General features: G+C 48.3%; 1 protein-coding gene across 5 annotated transcripts in view; it reads left to right on the top strand.

The window, feature by feature from the left end:
* Positions 1 to 20,216, top strand: part of RARS1 (arginyl-tRNA synthetase 1) — a 736,258-nt gene that overhangs the window by 151,242 nt on the left and 564,800 nt on the right. The window lies entirely within an intron of this gene.

Genomic DNA, 20,216 nt, shown 5'->3' on the forward strand with positions numbered 1-20,216 from the left:
CCAAACACGTACAAACACACCCAAACACACAGATATTATTCTCATTAGCTTCCGTTCCATCGCCGGCCTCCTAAATCTTGCAGTTCGCCGGTACAGGATGTGTATCGGGTAACCATCGCGACGAGGGAGGAACTTCCGCTGCCAGAGCGCTGACGTCAAAGGCATGAGCCACTTGCCTCTGATTGGTCAGCACGCTGCCTTTGAGTAGCGGCTGACAGCGGAAGTTCCTCCATCGTCGTGATGGTTACCGATACACATCCTGTAGCGACGAACTACAAGAACCGGGAGGTCGGCGATGGAACGGAAGGTAAAGTGAGCATAATGTGTGTGTTTGTACGTGCTTGTGCGTGTTCAGACTGCAAGAGCGGGTTAGAGCGCGGTTTATGTACGGAACCGGAAGTGTGTGCGGTGAGTATTTTACTCGTACGGCAAAGCTTGCTCGTAAACTAAGTTACAAATTTACAGCAAGCTTTGCTCGTTAAGCGAAATATTCACTAACTGGGTTACTCGTTAAGCGAGGTTCCACTGTTTCTTTCTTTTTTTTTCTTTTTCCTTTTTCAATGTAGGACATGACTCTTACTTTGATTATTGTTCTTATGCACTGCAATACTCATGTACTGCAGTGCTTGAGACCTGGACCCGGCTTTTAGCAGGATCTAACAGGCCACTGTACCCCAAAGTTATCAGATGACCTATGGGTAGCATGACAACCATTGCCACACGTGATTTAACCACTTAGATGGCACTGTCACAATTGACAACTGTATTTAAGGGGTTAATCAGCTTTAATCTGTTTCAATACTGGATGGGACTGGTGCCTCAGTGTGTCAGCTGTCATATACAGCTGTCTCCCTCAAAATTTTATTCCGCAGGTGGTGGGGCGCTATTACTGGCCACAGTTTTAATGCACATCAGCGGGGTTTTTTTAGGTTAAAGTTTGTCATATAAACTGAGAAAAGTTATATTTAACTAGTATAAAATGAGGGACTGCCATGCGGTGTTCTGCCCCTCACTAAGTATCATGGTGACTTCAGAATCTGTTCACATTGCAGAGTCTGAGACAACCTGATACTACTTAGTTGCTCAGCCAGAGTCAGGTGTTGACTGTTTTGTGCTCTCTGATCATTAGTTTAGCAGGAGCCAATGCTGCTCCTGCTGGCTGCTGATTTGCTTTTGGGGTCACAGGTTGCTGACGTCCTATCACAGCCGCCTCCGCCATATAGAAAATGGTGGAACTTGGCCTCACATGCTGAATATAGCTCTAGATTTGCTCCAGTGATACCGATCTTTGTGCGTAATGATCCAGTTGTTAGTGAACTGTTGTATGCTACTTGGTGTGCTGTGGAAATATCCTTTTTGTTTGTTTTTCCTGAGCATGTATTGTCTTTTCCCCTGTGTGTGCTTGCATTGAGTTTCAGTATTATTTCTCCTGTCCGTTGGTATTTGTGGGATTCATTACTCCTGTCTCAGCCCTCCCTGGAGGTGGGAGATAGAGGGTGTTAGACCAAGGCTACGCTGGCAGTCCAGACCTTGCTTCCATTTAACGTACCTCTGGAATAAAGGACTGTTTAGGGTCCCTAGTCTGAAGGCTAGTCTATGTGCCCCTACTCCTACTTACCATGTCATACCCTTGACTGGGAGCTTTTGGTCTCCATCTGATGGTTATAAATTGTCATTTTGTCGTATGGGATAATATATAGTCTTTTAACCTTTCCATATATTGTATTGTGGATTGTCTTCCCTGAGATAACTAGTCAGAGGGAATTAAAAGCCACTTAACATCTGTTATGCTGCTTTCACATCAGCGTTTTTTTTGCCTATAGGCAAAAAATGTAAACCGCATATGACCGATTCCTGTTGATTGAAAGTGCAATGCATGCAACCGTAATTGTTATTTTACCAGATCCTGGATGCAGCGGGACACAGAATTTATTTACCGGCACTGGAGTCATCTGGTCGGGAGTCAGCTGAACTCCTGATCTCACAGCCCGCATGCGCTGCGATGGATGCAGATTAACAGCAGTCACTGCCTGCTGCCGATCACGTGTGACCGTGTTCGGACTGTGTAGTCAGGAGTTCAGCTGAGTTCAGATCAGCTGACTCTAGTGCCGGCGGATTACTTGTTCTGTGTCTCGCTGCATCCATCGCAGCGTGTGCGGGCTGTGAGGTCAGCTGAGTTCAGCCGGCACTGGAGTCAGCTGATCTGAACTCAGCTGAACTTCTAGCCAGCAGAACAAGTAATCAGATCAGCTGACTCCAGCATCGGCTGATTACCGTACTTGTTCTGTGTCCTGCTGCATCCATCGCAGAGTGTGTGGGCTGGAGTTCAGCTCAGTTCAGATTAGCTGACTCCAGTGTCGGCCGAACTCAGCTGACCTCACAGCCCGCACACGCTGCGATGGATGCAGGTGACACAGAACAAGTAGTCGGCCGACACTGGAGTCAGCTGATCTGATTACTGGACTCCCGCTGCATTTGCTATTGCTAAGGGTAACCCAAGCTGCTACTGGCTGCTATGCTTGGTGTTACCTTCACTGGCAATGAAAAATCCAGGGAAGCCCTTTATTTTACTTTTTTTTTTTTTTGCCCAAAAACTAAAAAAAAAAAAAAAAAAATGCGGGCTTTGCCATATTTTTGTATGCTAGCCAGGTACAGCAGGCAGGTATGGGCTGCCCCCAACCGCCAGCTGCCTATTTGTACCCGGCTGGGAACCAAAAATATAGGGAAGCCCTTTTTTTTTTTTTATACTTATTTCATGAAGTAATTAAAAAAAAAAGTGAGCTTTGCCCAATTTTTGTGTCCAGCCAGGTTTAACTAGACAGCCGGGCATTGAAATCCTCAGTGCAGGGTGGCCCAAGATTTCTGCCCCCCCCCCCCCCCCCCCCGAATTGCAGTCCGCAGCCACCACAGAAAATGGCACTTTCAAAGAAGCGCCATCCTCTTGCGCTGTATCCAACTTTTCCAGCAGCCCTGGTGCCGGATGGCTTGGTGGGTAATAAGGGGTTAATACCAGCTTTGTTTTGCCAGCTGGTATAAAACTTGAGATTCCTAATGTCAGGCCAAGTTTGACACGGTCATTAATATTCTCCAATAAAGGGTTAAAAAAAGACACCACACAGAGAAAAAATACTTTATTAGAAATAAATACACAGACACATTAGGGACTCTATCTTTATTACTCCCTCTCACCCCTCCATGATCCTGCTCTTCTGGAGAGAGAAAAAGAGTCTGGTTTCAGACGTCTGTCTGCTGCTTCCCACTTCTGACCGCCGCTCATTATACACACTGAATATTCACTGCACTGAGCAACTGAAAGCAGGAGCAGCGCTGGAAACTTCAGTGCTGGGGACCACATCGCTGGAGACAGGTGAGTATCCAGCTGTGTGTGTGTGTGTGTGTGTGTGTGTGTGTGTGTGTGTGTGTGTGTGTGTGTGTCTAGTGTATATGTGGCACCCCAGTCTAGTTGCCAAAGTAGTGTTGCCCCACAAAGGTCAATACTAAGCCTGGAAGCAAGAGGGGGGGGGGTCCCTTGGCCAGTAATACCTACATTCAACACAGTTCCTACTCCGGGCCAGTAGAGGGAGCTCTAAACCTAGTGTTCTGGGGAGTTTCCCAGAGCTCTGACCTGTAGGAGAAGTTAGAAAAACTGTTGGAGAGGAGCTAGAGTGAGGAGCTGGAGGAGAGGAGAGCTGACATGCGAGCTGGGGTCTGGGGAGAATCAAGGTCTGCAGAGAGGCACAGTAGGAAGATTCTGGGGAGAGCGGAGCTGAACTGGCTCGCCTCAGAACAAAACGCTAAAATCTGACAACGGAGTCCGTGGTTGCCAGGGTGCTTGAATCCTGGTAACCTAATCCGAAGAGCAGGAGGACTGCAGGTCTCCTGGTCCCACAACAACCCGAAGGTACAGCTGCACATCAGGGACTCTGAGTCGTTGTCAGCAGACAGCACCAACGAAGGCCCGCGCAACCTACCATAAGGGTAACGGCTAGTACCACAAGTCCCAGCAGAGAGGGCCTCCGTTGCACAGTGGGATCCTGTAAAAGAGAAGAATGGCTTAGGGAGAAGGCCTCAATACTCACCTGGCCAGGGAGATACCCCCCCCCCCCCAACTGCTTCCAGGCCAACCGGATCGCTACCACCTTCTGTACCGGTCTCCCATGATTTCACCGGTTGTTGCAGAGTAAAAGGAAGGAGGTAAAGAAACTGCTGTGTTGGTCCGTTATTATCCGTATCCTGACCCTGCACCCTGAAGTTCACCGGGTTAACAAAATAGACTTTTCAACCGTGCCCTGGGGTCCTGATCCACCTGTGGGGAGCGAGATCACCTCAGCTGTGCCATCACCAACTGCCCCGGGGAACCCGCAGCGCAGCGGTGGCCGACATAGCCGCAAAACCACAGGTGACATCACGAACTTCATTTGTAAATCTAAACTACAACTCCCATCATCATCATCCCGTTTATTATTGAGACACCGCCAGTGTCACAGAGCCAGACCCCCGCTACTACTGACATCCCCGGACTAGTCTGGCCCAGTTCCGAGTGCCCCCGGCCCTGGGGCAGGCGTGTCGTATTCATGCATGTGTGTATGTGCTCGGTGTATCCATGTGTGTCTGCTATATATATGTGTGTGTGTGTGTGTGTATGTATGTATGTATGTATGTATGTATGTATGTATGTATATATATATATATATATATGTATGTATGTATGTATATGTATGTATATGTATGTATGTATGTGTATGTGTGTATATATATATGTGTGTGTGTGTGTGTGTGTGTGTGTGTGTGTGTGTGTGTGGTGAGGACCTGGAAGCCGGAGCATCATGGGGACAGCATCGGGGACTCTTCAGAGTTCCCACTGACCTCTGATGAACCCGTGAAGTCACCCTCCTGACACTCACTGTAGCACTGACGTCGCGGAGGTGTCATCAGGATGTCATCAGAGTTCACTAGGAACTCCGATGACTTCCTGGACATCTCTGCACACACACTACTTGCTGTATACTCACCTGTCCCCGGCGCTATCCCAGCCCTGCTCCTGCTTCCAGCTCTTCAGTGCAGTGAATATTCAGTGAGTATAATGAGCGGCGGTCAGGAGCGGGAGGCAGCAGAGCCGAAAAAAACAGCGCTGGATACAGGTGAATATAGAAAATCTTTTTATTTCACAGACACGTGTTTTCTCCGGTACGTGTCACACATATGACCATAACCATGCGTGTGGCTTGTACCTGATAAAACAAAAATTTACCTTTTTTTTTTTTTTTTTTTTTTGGCTGACAACTGCGAGACTAATACAACAGCACTTTACACTTCCATTGTATGAGCGTGGTTGATTTGTTGTTGTAGATCTCAACACTGATATTTCTGTCGCTCATTAATATTGACATGTGTTCTGTTTGAGCCTTACATATACGGGTAGGCATCGGCTGACAACTGCGAGACATTATAATTTTTTTTTTTTTTCTCTCTCTCTCTCTCTCTTCTTATACCTGTGGACAATGTCCTTTTTATATATCTTGCTTCCTATAATGTGTTTTGACAAACGAATGTGATTATCTACATCTATAAAGTGGGGTTTTATTGTGTCTAATGATTTTCATGTCCATTTATGGGAAAAAAAAAGAAGAAAAGATATGTATATGTATCTATATATAAGATTTTCATACCTAGATGTTAATTGATATATATATATTTTTTTCTGTATTTTATCTGGATGGATACCTATGTAATTTAAGGTTAGATAAATACTTCATGGTCTTTTTGTACTTTTCTCTTGTGAATTTGTGATTTTACCTGAGCAGCGTATACTCCCCTATATAATTAATTTATTGAGAACATGTGAGTTACTTCGCTGCTCAGGAAAAACATTTATAAATATCCTCTTAATCTTGTACTGACTATGACCTGAGGAAGGCGTTCCGCCGAAACGCGTAGTAGTATACATCTGCCATGCATCAGTGTGAACAAGCCGGTGTCTTTACTTGAGAAATGGATATATATTTTTAATCGAGTTGATATAAATAAAGAAGCATTTTTATTTATTCCTTTGGAGTCCAGCTGGATTTTTCCACTGCTTTCTTCTATTATCTTCTCGGCTTGCTGCCGTAATCCGTGCCGGACCAAAGGGGACTAACAGGAGGATATATTCAGGCTTGTCTCTGCAGTGGTGAGCGGTTTTGTTTCTTTTTTGTACTTGATAAAACATGGACGTCTGAAACCGGCCAGACGGAGAGATTTCTGAACTGACCATGCCAGGCTGCTTTCTGGGCATGGTCAGAACAGACAACAGGATCCTGTCTACAAGGATCCAGCGATTTCCGGTAGAGCAGGATCCAGCGCCCATTGAAATACATTGCAGGTACTGCCGCAATCTAACTGATCCATTGAGATGCAGTATTTTGCACAAGGACAAAAAAGCTGCAAGTAGCGTTTTTGAAAAAAGGTAAAATACCCCAAAGCAATGGATCCAGTGTGTGCTGCACGCAACCGCATCTTGCCGCGATTCCATTGTAAATGGATTGTAATGACAACGCATTTGTAAAGGATTCAGCTTTGCGGCAAAAATATCCATTCGTGCCGCAGTTGAAAAAAAAACAACAAAAAACGCTGATGTGAAAGTACTCTTACCCTTTAAAATGTATTTCCTGTAATATTTTTCTGCAAGTATTGTAAACCTCATTCCTTGCAGTCATAGCATTCAGTGTGTGGACTGCCTTACCACAAGAGGTAATAATAGCAGATATTAAAGAACTGAATGCTTTTTTCGTTTTCTGACAAAAAAATGACATTGTGGGTTATAAATAGGGATGAGCGAATGTATTCGCCACTATTCGTTAGCCGGCGGATAATTGGGTATTCGAGGTATTTGGTATCCGGCGGCTAATATGATATTCGCTCCGATACTTTAATTTTCATTTCTGGACTTCCTGGCGCCTTTTTGCAGCCAATGAACACATCTGACGTTGCTTGCCCTCACAGTAACGCCGCAGCCATCTTTGTTGTGGTGTTAATGTGATTGGCTTGGCCGCACAGCGTCATAGGGGCTATAGAAGGCTGCCGCCATTTTGTGTGCACGCATTCATTCCTGAGCTGCCGGTGTAACTAGACTGTACTGTGTGCGGTACAGCATTTCTCCAGCCAACTAATACTAGTCCTTCTAAGGGCTGAAGATATTTAGCATTAGCTACTAGCGACTGTGTAAATCATAGAAACAGGTATAGGGACATTGCAGTGCGTTCTATGAGATAGTGTTCCTGCTGCAGAATCCAAAATTAGTTCTTATAAGGGCTGAAGACAGTGTCCACTGTGCTAGCAGCTGTGTAAATCATAGAACAAGGTATAGGGACAGTGTTACTGCATTGCTTAGTCTGGTGACAGCCGTTCCTGTTTTAAACCTGCAAAAAAAAAAAAAAAAATCCTCTTATTAGTGGTGCATACGGTCTGTTACTGCAGTGTGTGATATAGGGAGAGCTTAGGCCGGTTTCACACATCCGGCTTTTCGCCGATTTGCCGGATCCGGCGCTCTCCTGTACAGACAATACAGTACAGTGACAGCGCTGTAACTTCCGGGTCACATGCGCCGGTCACATGACAGCATGTGACCGGCGCTTGTTGCGCTGTCACTGTACTGTAGTCACTGTATGGGAGAGCGCCGGATCCGGCAAACCGGCGAAAAGCCGGATGTGTGAAACCGGCCTTATTGACCGGTAGGGAGAGATTTAAAGCTGTCCTGACATCTGCTACTAATAATCAACAATCTCAGCACTGCTACATCCCTTGTGTCTGTTATACTAGCAATAGGTATTACAACTTGCAAAAAAAGGTCCCAAAATTGTAAAAACATTGGGTTCAGGTGTAGTGTATTGCCTGTCAGCCACCATCTCAATTCACAGTCTGAGTGTTACCCAATTTTTATTAATACTAGGTGTCAGTGGCACAACTTGTGCCTGAAGCAAAATACCTTCATAGCACCAAACTAGCCTAACTTTGGGGGCCTCCTATCTTATAGAACCTACATAGTGGCTTGCTGTTATTAAAACACAGTCTATGTTACACAATTTTTATTAATACTTGGTGTCAGTACTTGGCACTACTTGTGCCTCAAGGCCAGTACCTTCCTAGCAGCAACCTAGCATACTTTGGGGGCTTCTTATCTTACAGAACCTACATAGTGGCTTGCTGCAACTAACATAGTCTTAGTGTTACCCAATTTTTATTAATACTTTGTGTCAGTGGCACTACCTCTGCCTCAAGGCCAGTACCTTTGTACCGTGTTTTTCCAAAAATAAGACCTCCCCCAAAAATAAGCCCTAGCAGGGATTTTCAGCATTTTCGGAGAAAGGCTTAAATATAAGCCCTCCCCCGAAAATAAGCCCTAGTCCCGGATCAATAATGAAGTGTCCGTGCAGGTAAAAAAGTTAGATACTGCAGGACACTTCATTATACACAGCGGCACCGGCAATTACACTCAGCCGACACTGAGCGGCAGGACCTGCAGTGATCACACACCCGCACACATCAGCTCACACACACACACACACACACACACACACACACACACACACACACACACACACAATCAGATCTCACACACACACAATCAGATCTCACACACACACAATCAGATCTCACACACACACAATCAGATCTCACACACACACAATCAGATCTCACACACACACACACACAATCAGATCTCACACACACAACCAGATCTCACACACAAACATCGGATCGCACACACAGTCATATCTCACACATAATCAGATCGCACACACAAACATCGGATCACACGCAAACATCAAATCACACACACACACAAACACCGGATCGCACACACATCGGATCGCATACACACTCACCTCATCCAGTGACACCGATCTCTTCTCGCCGGGAGAATCCTGAGAGGGAGTGCGGTGCAGCGTGACGAACAGGACCTGCGGCCGGACACGTGACTTACTCTCATTCCCTGCTGCCGTAAGTGCTGGATGTGTGTGTGTGTGTGTGTGTGTGTGTGTGTGTGTGTGATCTGCTGTGTGTGTCTGCAATCGGCTGTGTTTTTCTGCGATCGGCTGTGTGTGTCTGCGTTCGGATGTGTGTATCTGTGATTGGCTATGTGTGCCTGTGATCGGATGTGTGTATCTGTGATCGGCTGTGTGTGCCTGTGATAGGATGTGTGTATCTGTGATCGGCTGTGTGTGCCTGCGATCGGATGTGTGTGATCTGCTGTGTATATCTGCGATCTGCTGTGTCTGTGTGCCTGTGATCGGATGTGTGTATCTGTGATCGGCTGTGTGCCTGCGATCTGCTGTGTATATCTGTGATCTGCTGTGTGTGTGTGTGTGTGTGTCTGGGATCTGCTGTGTGTGTCTGGGATCTGCTGTATGTGTCAGTATGTCAGGTAGGACGGCGTGCAGCACCAACCGGAGATCACAGGAGGACCTGGGAACCACACAGACGTCCTGGTCTGGTAAGTATGAGTCTCCTGGGAAGTGGGGGGTCTGCTTTTTTGGGGGGGTAAACTTACCCCAACTGTGTTTCTCCAAGAATAAGACCTCCTCCAAAAATAAGCCCTAGTGATTTTTTGGGGGGCAAAAAAAATATAAGACTGTCTTATTTTTGGAAAAACACGGCATCAGCAACCTAGCATACTTTTGGGGGCTTCATATCTCACAGAACCTACATAGTGGCTTGCGCTTACTAAAACACAGTCTGAGTGCCAAAAACCAATACTAAAATAAGTGTTGTAAAGCCCTGTTTCTTTTGGGGCTGAAATATAGTCACAAAATCTTTGTCGACTCCTCCAAGTGGTAGTTTGTCCAGTAAAGGTACCTTTTGGTTTTTAGACTTACAGAAACCGCTATCGTGAGAAACTATTAACACAAGTTTAACCCGGCATAAGTGTTGTTCCACTGCCTGTAGAAAAAGGCACGTTACAGTATTCACCTTCAAATAATTAAAAAAAAAAAAAAAAGGGAAAGAGTGGGTAAGGGCCGTGGACGAGATGGTAGTGACAGTGGTGGTCACACAAGCAGTGTGATTGAGCCAAAGAAAAAGGTTCCTGCTTTATCTACCTCTGCCTTCCTATCCCAATTTTCTTGCCCACATGGGAAAGCACTCTTGCGCCCTAAACAGTGCGAACAGGTAACGAGTTGGCTAGCAGAAAATGCCTTTTAGTTACTTGTTAAGTAGCAAATCCCAAGGGTCCACACAGACACTTGAGTAACCCAGAGGCTGGCCCATCGAATCCTCAGCCTGGTCATCCTTCCTCACAACATCAGTATTCTAAGGAAACATATGACCCCAAAGCAGGTTATTTTGAGGAACTGTTTACGGGACCCTTTGACCTTTCTTGCCTCTCACCGCACAACACCTCCAACGCAGGTGAGGCCGTGGTGTGCAGTGATGCACAGATATTTGAGCATCCAAGGCGAGAAGAAAGCCGTGTTGTTGGCCGTGACATGCTGGGCAATCAGGTGGAATTGTTGGAGGATGATGAGACGCAGTTGCCCTCAGGTCAGCCTGAAACCTCTATTCCCGAAGATATTGACCTTCAGGAATTTGAAAATGACCTGGTCGATGATGAGGTGACTGATCCAACATGGATGGGTGGCATGGATTGCGAGAGCAGCAGTGCAGAGGAGCATGTACCCATTAATAAGGGATTAATAAGCTCCATGCTCCCTTGATAAAGAAATACTCCATGTTTATTAATAATAGGGATCTGCGTATCATTTCGTTTACTCTATCGCTAGTACCACTTGGATTGGTTTTTAGCTCATTATGTCTATTACACTACAGCCTCCAAAATTTCCCCTGATCATATTTATGGATCTGTAACAAGTTGGGCTGTAACATGTTTTCTCTAGTCCCTTCCACGACAGTATAGGAGGTTGTCTCTCCACGCCCTAATTGGGACAGGAAGCACAAGAGAGGTTAAAAGGACCCTCCCACCTCCCATAGCCAGTGTCTTTCCTGTCCCCATGGGGCATGGAGAGGTTTTTGTTTTTCTCCTATACTGTGGTGGCCGGCGAACTGCAGTATGCATTTTTTTTTTTCCCCCTACCTTAGCCGGTCAGTGTCGGTTGGGCCTTCGCCGCTCCTCCCATGATGTTCCCTCACCTTGTGGCAGGACCGCCGCACCAGCCTTCCGGAGCTCCTCTGGGGCGATGTGGGCTGTGTTGCTCCCCGGCCGGCGTCCTCCCTGAGCAGCCGGCCGCCTCCCGTATGCACGCTGCCGATGCGACCCGGAGGTGCTACCGCGGGCGGGACTTCCGGTTCTCGCGCTACCCGTGTGGGCGCTTCCGGTCGCGGAGGCAGCGTGAGAGACACGCCGTCGCTTCCACTGCCTGTCATGGACCAGATGCGGGAGGCGGGGAACGTCACCAGTCGCTGGGGGGGGCAGGCCTTTTCCATAGGAAAGCTGCCCTGAAGGCATCAGACCCACGGTAAGGATTCTTCTGTGTGCACTGCCATGTCTTCCTCTGCTTCTGCAGAGCCCAGCGTTCCCCCTGCCACAGTAAGTGGCTGAGGGGCGGTCCCTTATGCCTGTTTTCAGGCTGATATTGTTGGCTCCTTCTGGTCTGTGGTTTCCAGGAGGATGAGCCTGCTGGAATATGTGTCAAGTCTGACAAGTGTGATGACAAGACTGAGAGAAACTTTGCCAGCAGTGTACGTAGGTCCCTTCCATGGTCTAGTGGTAAGCTGATGACCTTGGGTGTGTGAGCTTGGGATTTGAATCCCAGTGGACGCTCCTGGATAGTTGCTGTGTCATGGTCCCATGGGCTAGCTGCCTGGTCTCTGCTGACGCCTCTCTGTTTCCAGTGGATGGAGAGGGCATGCATCGTGTGTATAGATTGTTAGGCTGTCCCTTGTAGCGAGCTGCGGTCCATGATGATACCGGAGATTCAGGCCTCACTAGCCTCCCTCCCTGCTGCTACAAAAAAGATCCGCCTCGGATGGTCCTGATAACGGTTTTTCCTCCGGGAGGCCTGAACGGTCTTTTTTTTTTTCCCTCAGACGATTGGGGGATCTTAATGGAGCAGTTAAGAGCACTATGGGGTTGGAGGATGAGTAGGTCCTCCCCTCCGTTCAGGGTGAAGTGTCCATGCTAATGTTCTGGATCTTCTCTCAGGAATAGGATTTCCCTGAGAAGCAATTCCGGAGTGTCCCCTGACACAGATTCCCCATGGAGAGTTCTGGGTTGCATTGGGAGATTCCCAAGGTGGATGTGCAGGTGGCCAAGGTTGCTAAGCAAACAGCGCTCCCCTTTGCGGCCGATTCCTAGCTTAGGGATCTGATAGATAGGAAGGTCGAGAGCCTCATGAAGAAGTCCTGGGAGGCTTCGTCTTCTCCCATTCGGGCCCATATTGCCTCCGCTTATGTCTCCCTGTCCCTCCTCCGGAGGCTCGACCAGTTGAGGCTCATATTCCTGGGGTACTCCTGGGGATGGGTTCCTGGAATCCCTTCCCTTACTTAGGAAGGCTACTAGTTTTGGCGGAGACCTCTGTGAAGTCGGTCCGCCTAGCTGCCAGGACCTCAGTCTTGTCTAACTCGGACAGACGAGCTCTAGGCTTCAGGCTTGGAGTGGGGACTCTACTTCCACACTGAGGCTTGCTCCCTTCCGTTTAAGGGGGACTTAGTGTTGGGCCTGCCCTGGATGACATTGTGGACTAGGCGACTGATCGTCAGGCCTGCCGGATCCGACACCCTCCAGGCAACGGTCCTTTCGTCCCTCGATGCCTAGGGCCTCCCAGCCCAAGGGGAAAGGGGAGTCTGGCCGTTGGAGCTACCCTTAGGGTAGGGGGAGTAATATTCTCATCCCTTCCCATCCGCAACGTCCTCTGCATGACAAACAGTGAGTCATCTCGGGTGGGGGGACGGCTCTCTGCCTTCTTCCCCAGTGGCGGACCTTCACCGCCTGCCCATGGGTCCTACAAGCTCGTCTCAGAGGGTCTATTGGTAGGATTCTTCCCCTCCCTCCCCTCCACCAGTCCTCCGAGTCACAGCCCTGTCGTCACAGGGTTCTCAGGATCTCCTGTGCTCGATGATTCGGGAGTTAATACATTCGGTGGTCGTTTCCTCAGTCCCGAGTCAGGAAGTAGGCGTAGGCCACTACTCCGTTTCTTCCTTGTCAAAACACCATCTGGAGACGTCCGGATTATCGTCATTCTGAAGCGTCTCAAACCAGCGGGTCAGCTACCGACATTCGAGAATGGAGTCTGTGAAATCTGTTGTTCCACTAATCGGTCTGCACCACCAGATGGCCTCAATAGACCTGAGGGACGCCTAGTTCCATGTGCCCTTCCATCCTTGTCACAGGCAGTACCTCAAATTTGCGGTTCTGCGCGGAGGGAACATGCTTCATTTCCAATTACACGTACTTCCCTTCGGGTTCTCCTTGGCTCCAAGAATCTTTTCAAAGATCATGGCTGAGGTGGTCGCCTTCCTACGATTGCAGGGTTTGAATCCGACAGACAAGCATCCTTCCCCCAGAGGATCACAGGTTGACGCTACTGGCCAAAATATCGACGCTTCACAGTCAAGCGCGCCCGGACCTTCGAGGCGCTATGTCGGCCCTGGGTTCTATGACGTCCTGCATTCCCTCAGTCTTGTGGGCTCCAGCTCACTCTCGTTGTCTACAGGATCATATCCTGGTTCATTGGGTCAGACTCCCTTCCTCCATGAACACCCGGTTTCGCCTCTCGGCAACAGTCTCCTCTTCCCTTCTCTGGTGGCTGTGTCCCAACAACCTGATGGTAGGGGTTGCCTGGACCCGGTCACCCCTGGTTACACTGACGTCCGATGCCAGCCAGAGGGGCTGGGAGGCTATGGTGGCAAACTCTCCGTTTCAGGGGGTCTGGAGCCCTTATGTCAGCACTCAGTCCTCCAACTACCGGGAACTCAGGGCGGTCAGAGAAGCCCTCCTCGCTGCTCAGGATCTCGTCCGGGACACTCACGTCCTAGTCTACTCGGACAATGTCACCACAGTGGCACATCTCCGCCATCAGGGCAGTGCAAGCTCAGGCGCCCTGAAGTCCGTGTCCTCCCGGATCTTCCACTGGGCAGAACAGTCCCTGCTATCCCTTTCTGCAGTCCATCTAAAGGGATCCCTAAACCTTCCAGCAGACTTCCTGAGTCATCAGGATGTTCACCCAGGGGAGTGGAGTCTGGACCAAGCGGTGTTCTGCTCTCTGGTGACAAGGTGGGGTACTCCTGAGGTAGACCTCTTTGCTTCAGCAGGAAATCGCAAGGTTGCAACATTTTTCTCCCTGAACCCTGGGGACAACGCGTTGGGGGTGAACGCCTTCTGCCACAATTGGTCCTTTTGCCTCGCCTACGCCTTCCCGCCTATTCCTCTTCTCGCACGAACCCTGAGGAAGATCAGAGACGACGGAGCCACGACTATCCTGGTAGCTCCTCTGTGGCCACGGCGGAGTTGGTACAGCCTGATCCTGACTCTCAGAATCGACAGACCGGTCCTCCTGGGTTCAGACCCCAGTTTACTGTCCCAGGATCCGATATTCCATCAGGACCCCCAGAAACTCAAGTTGGCTGCCTGGCTTCTGCGGCCCGGGCACTGCAGGCCCAAGGACTTTCTGACACGATCGTGGCTACTCTACAGAAGAACCGTAAACCGGTGACTAATAGTATTTACAATAAAATCTGGATGAGATTTTCTTCCTGGTGTGGTTCTCGGCCTCCTGACCCGCTCCGGCCTAACATTGCGCAGATTCTCGACTTCCTCCAGAGTGGATTGGACTTAGGCCTTCGGCCCAGCACCCTGAAGGTGCAGATCTCGGCACTCAGTGCAGTCTTTGACACGGCTCTGGCAGATCATCGCTGGATCCGCCGTTTCTTTGTGTCCACTAGTAGGCTCTGTCCGCAACAGAGGGTCCTGACGCCTTGCTGGGATCTCAATGTGGTCCTTACCGGACTGTCTCAGTCGCCCTTTGAGCCGCTGTCCTCCTGTAACATCCGTTCTCTTTCTCACAAGACTGCCTTTCTCGTGGCTATTATGTCTGCTCGGAGAGTCGGGGAACTTCAAGCATTGTCTATTCGGGAGCCTTACCTGACCGTCAGGGATGACAGCATTGTCTTTCAGCTGGACCCTTCCTTCCTTGCCAAAGTGGTTTCGGATTTTCACCGTTCTCAGTCCATCGTCCTGCCTTCCTTCTGTCAGCATCCTAGGACTCCGGGGGAGGAAGTGTTCCATTCTTTGGACGTTCGTCGGACAGTGTTGCACTACCTGGATGTTACTGCACCTTGGCGTCTTGATCATAACCTGTTTATCCAGCCCTTTGGTCGAAATAAGGGCAGGAAGGTGGCTAAGAGTACTGTCGCCAACTGGATTGTGCGGGCCATTAGAGAGGCCTACCTCGCTCAGCATCTGTCTCCGCCTCCCGGTTTAATGGCGCACTCCACCAGGGCTACCTCTGTCTCCTGGGCTGAACGGGCAGGGGCTTCTCCTGAGCAGATCTGCAAGGCGGCTACGCGGTCTTCCCTCCATACTTTCACGAAGCATTATCGTTTGGATCTGGATTCCAACAGGGATTTGGCTTTTGGCAGGAAGGTCCTGCAGGCTGTGGTTCCCCCCTAGGTATCAATTCGTTGGTATTCCTCCTATGCTGTCATGGAAGGGACTAGAGAAATAAGAATTATTCTTACCGTTAATTCGGTTTCTAGGACCTTCCACGACAGCACGTAATTCCCTCCCTTATCCTCGATATTCCTGGATGTGTTTGTACTTCTCATATGCTATGGGTTCTTTGTAAGGCTGCTTTCACACATCCGGTTTCTGCAATGCGGCACACTCCGGCACTTTGCAGGAAAATCGCAACCGGTTTTTTTTGCTGCCGGTTGCGATTTTCCTGCATAGACTTTAATTAGTGCCGCATTGTGCCGCATGGCCTTGCGTCCCATCCGGTTTTTGCCGCATGCGGCAGATTTAGCCGATGCGGCGGCCGGATGGAACGTTGCCTAGCACGTTTTTTCGTGCGGCAAAAAAAACCGCATCGCGCCGCATTCGGCCGATGCGGCGCATCTCTCAATGCATGCCTATGGCGGCCGGATGCGGCGCGATGCGGCAATAGCCGCATCCGGCCGCCGCATGCGGTTTTTGCCACTGCGCATGCTCAGTAGCATGCCGCAAGCGGCAAAAACCGGGCGGGCCGCATGTGAAAAACGTATGCAAAGGATGCGGTGTTTTCACCGCATCCGTTGCATAGCTTGCACAGCCGGATTGAGCCGCAGAGCTCAAGCCGGATGTGTGAAAGCAGCCTAAGACACTGGCTATGGGAGGTGGGAGGGTCCTTTTTAACCTCTCTTGTGCTTCCCGTCCCAATTAGGGCGTGGAGAGACAACCTCCTATGCTGTCGTGGAAGGTCCTAGAAACCGAATTAACGGTAAGAATAATTCTTATTTTGTCGAGTTTCACATATCCCATGCCCTACTATAAGGTAACATCCATACATGCTTCTGACAGAGAGGATGGGCCATGACATGATACCTCACTCCTGCCAGATGTTATACAACAATTTGAGGTATTAGTAGTTGGATGTACTGCCTAAACCATATGAATTCTAGGCTATAGAGCCAACAGTGAGGTTTTGTAGATAAGGTAATATCTGACAGATTTTCTCTGGAGAGAAATTGATTCATTCAAAATACTCCTGATTTAAATACCCAAATTGTTCATATTTGTCCATAATTGTGGCTATTTTTGCATGGGTGAAAAATAGGACTTCGAGTCATTTTAAAATATTTAATTAATTTTTTTTTTTTTTTATTGCCGATTGCTACATACACTACTGATATTTGGTAATACCTTATCCATTGAGCATGTGCCCATAGTCCGTAAAAAGCTGTAAGACATAGGGTTTCCACCACAGCCAGAGGTCAATCAACTGTGCACATGACACCACCACCTGTGGCATCTCCTAGTCCAAGGGTCCGTGCACCACCTCAGCCATCTCAGAGTCCAAGGGTCCGTTGTGCGATTGTGTGGGAGTTTTTTTTCCAAGAGTCCTTCTTCCCAAAGTGATGTGCAAGAAGGTGGCGCTGATGCCTCCTTCTCCCAACCTGATGTTGGCCAAACTCAATCATCAACAACATCAGCTTCGATGTCCCAGTGTTCCATTCAGTTGTCCTTACCACAGACCTTCGAAAAGAAGCAAAAATACCCCGTTACGCATCCAAGGGCTGAAACCATAACTGCACACATTGCACGATTGATAGCCCTTGAGATGTTGCCATATTGGCTTGTGGGAACAGAGGCTTTCTGCGACCTTTTGGCGGTGCTAGAACGTCGGTACTCTGTGCCTAGCTGCCACTGTTTTTCTCGTTGTGCCGTCCCCACGCTCCACAATCACGTGTCTGTATACATCAAACAGGCTCTCACCAATGCCATAACAGGGAAGGTCCACTTAACCACAGACACGTGGATAAGCGGAAGTGGACAGGGACGCTACATCTCACTGATGGCCCACTGGGTGAACCTGGTGGTGGCTGGTACAGCGTCTGAGCCGGCAACATCCCATATAATTCCCACACCCAGAATAGCGTGGCCCATAACAATCAGTTTCAGTAGCCTCCTACACAGCAACAACTCCCTCCTCTTCCTACTCTTCATCTGGCTCCTGTGCATCCTCCTCAACATCCGCCGGTGTCCAACCGTCGACATCATTCCCCAGCTGGGATCTCTGCAACACTGCCTCGGCTAAGTGGCAACACGCTCTACTGAAGCTCATCTGTATCGGTGACAAATCGCACATGGCACCTGAGCTTTTGATAGCATTAACTGAGCAGACAGATGAGTGGGTTGAGCCGTTGGACCTCCGTCCAGGGATGGTAGTGTGCGAGATAATGCTTGTAATCTGGTGGTGGCTTTAAAGCTTGGAAAGCTTGTACACGTTCCTTGTATGGCCCACGTTGTAAATTTATTAGTTCAGCACTTTCTCAATAAATACCCTGGGATACCAGACCTACTTACCAAGGTACGACGTATTAGCGCACATTTCCGCAAGTCATATCCCTCTTTTGATGGCCTGGCAGTGCTGCAGCAGCGCGCTTACACTTGCCTCGTCACAGACTAATATGTGACCTCCCTACGAGATGGAATTCAAACTATCATATGTTGGCCAGGATCCATGAGCAGCAGAGGGCAGTATCCCAATTCCAGCTGGAACATGCCCGTCGGATGCAGCTGCCAGACATAAGTACTGCTGAGTGGGTGTGGATTGCAGACATTTGTCAGGTCTTGGAGAATTTTGATTACTGTACCAACATTGTGAGCAGTGAGGATGCTGTTATCATTATTACAATTCCACTGATTTGTTTATTGAAACGCTCTCTGGATGATCTGACTAACCAAAGTGTTCAGGCACCCGAGTTGTCTGTGGATCCAGACTTCACAATGGTTGCTAGTAATCCGGACAACCTCGGCCAACAAGCTCAGGCCACCTTTGCTCAGCGTCATGACGATGAGAATGAGGAGGATGATGAAGAACAGGAATGCTTTTCAATTGGTAACCATGGGATTGACAACCCAAGCTTCAGGGCTGTCCAGCATGGATGGCTTGAGGAGGAGAGAGCGACAGGAGGAGGAGGAGAGAGACAGTTAAATAAGATGGCGAGGGACTATGTAGGTGACCGTATCAGCGTGCTTTCAGAGTCTACTGTTCCCTTTAACTATTGGCCAGCGTTATACGCTTTGGAAGTGCTAGCTTGCCCTGCTGTGAGTGTGTTGTCTGAGCGTGTTTTCAGCTCAGCGGGGTCAATAATAACAGATACTCGCACACGACTATCCACCGAAAGTGCAGACAGTTTGACGACGATCAAAATGAACCATAGATGAACCATAGCCACAGAGTTTCTCAGGCCGCCTGTTAACAATACCCAATAATAAGTGTAGCCCCAAAATATGGATTTCTTAAGTTCAAATAAGTTTCATTGTTTCTCATTCAAGACTTCTTTTGTCTTCTATCATCTAATGACACCGTATGACTAATCTAACTTGTTATGCTGCTGTGATGTAATTGTTTGGCCCAATCACCCAGGGCAATATTTTTAAAGCCTTTGTACATTTATGCACTTGGCAAGCACTGTCAAGGCTACACTGTCTAGAACAATTGGTCAGGCAGTCTCTATTTGTGTTCTTTATTGATGCTGTGCTCCACGGTGTGTTACACATGGCCCCCTGCAAAATCAGAATTTTTTTTTTTTAGCTCCTTGGCATGTTATGCCTTATTGCTTATCCTAGCATTTTTAAAAAAAAAAAAAAAAAAAAAGCTGTTGAGAACACCTTCTGATGCTGTGCTCCATGGTGTCTGAATCATTCTCCCCTGGGAAAACTTTTTTTTTTTTTATTTTTTTTTTTTATTCCTCGGTGTTAGCTGGTGGAATAAAGCCTGAGTTCCAGAGTGAAACAACTGCCGCTTCCACGGTGCTGCATGCTTCACAAACTGCTGTCTAGGAAGCAGGTGATCATGCCTCCTGCTCCCAACCTGCTTTTGGTCAGATGCAATTATCATCAACGACATCGGCTTTGATGTCCCAGCGTGGCGTTCGTTTGTCCATAAAACATATATTTCTGAATCATTTGAATAGAGGGCCACTGGAGCCGGTGGTGTTGGCGGAGGAGGAAGAGGAGGGCAAGGCCAACACCCAAATCGCCACATTGTCAATAGCACTGTAAAGTGTTATGGAGTACGTATTCCAACTTTCACACTAATGATACCCAATGTATGTTACAGGTCTCACCTGAGAGCCCTAAGAAGTCTGAGATTTGAGGACAGCCAGTGGCCCATCCTACATTTGAGTAGCGGGCCACTTGAGCCGGTGGTGCTGGTGGAGGAGGAGGGCAAGGTCAACATCCCAATGGGCACATTGTAGCTGAACTTTTAAAGTGCTGTCAAATATTTCCCAAATAAGGTGTGAGATAGACACCAATATAATGTATAAGTTTCAGCCCTTTCTAATCGAAAAAGAAGAAAAAATGTAAAAATCAAAATGGGTGAACATATGCTAAAGTTTTTTTTTTTTTTTTTTTATGGAAGTCTTGCCTTGATTTGACGTTTTATTACAGTGATTAGGCACTAGAAACTGTTTCTTTGCAATTTCCCCTCTTATACTTTTGGTTTGAGAGCTGTTCTGGTGACTACATAAACGCCGCGTGCTGCTCTGACCACTTTATTCAGAGACACCAGAAATGCAGT

This window comes from Anomaloglossus baeobatrachus, chromosome 4, assembly GCF_048569485.1.
Source record: "Anomaloglossus baeobatrachus isolate aAnoBae1 chromosome 4, aAnoBae1.hap1, whole genome shotgun sequence".
In the NCBI taxonomy this organism is placed as follows: domain Eukaryota; kingdom Metazoa; phylum Chordata; class Amphibia; order Anura; family Aromobatidae; genus Anomaloglossus; species Anomaloglossus baeobatrachus.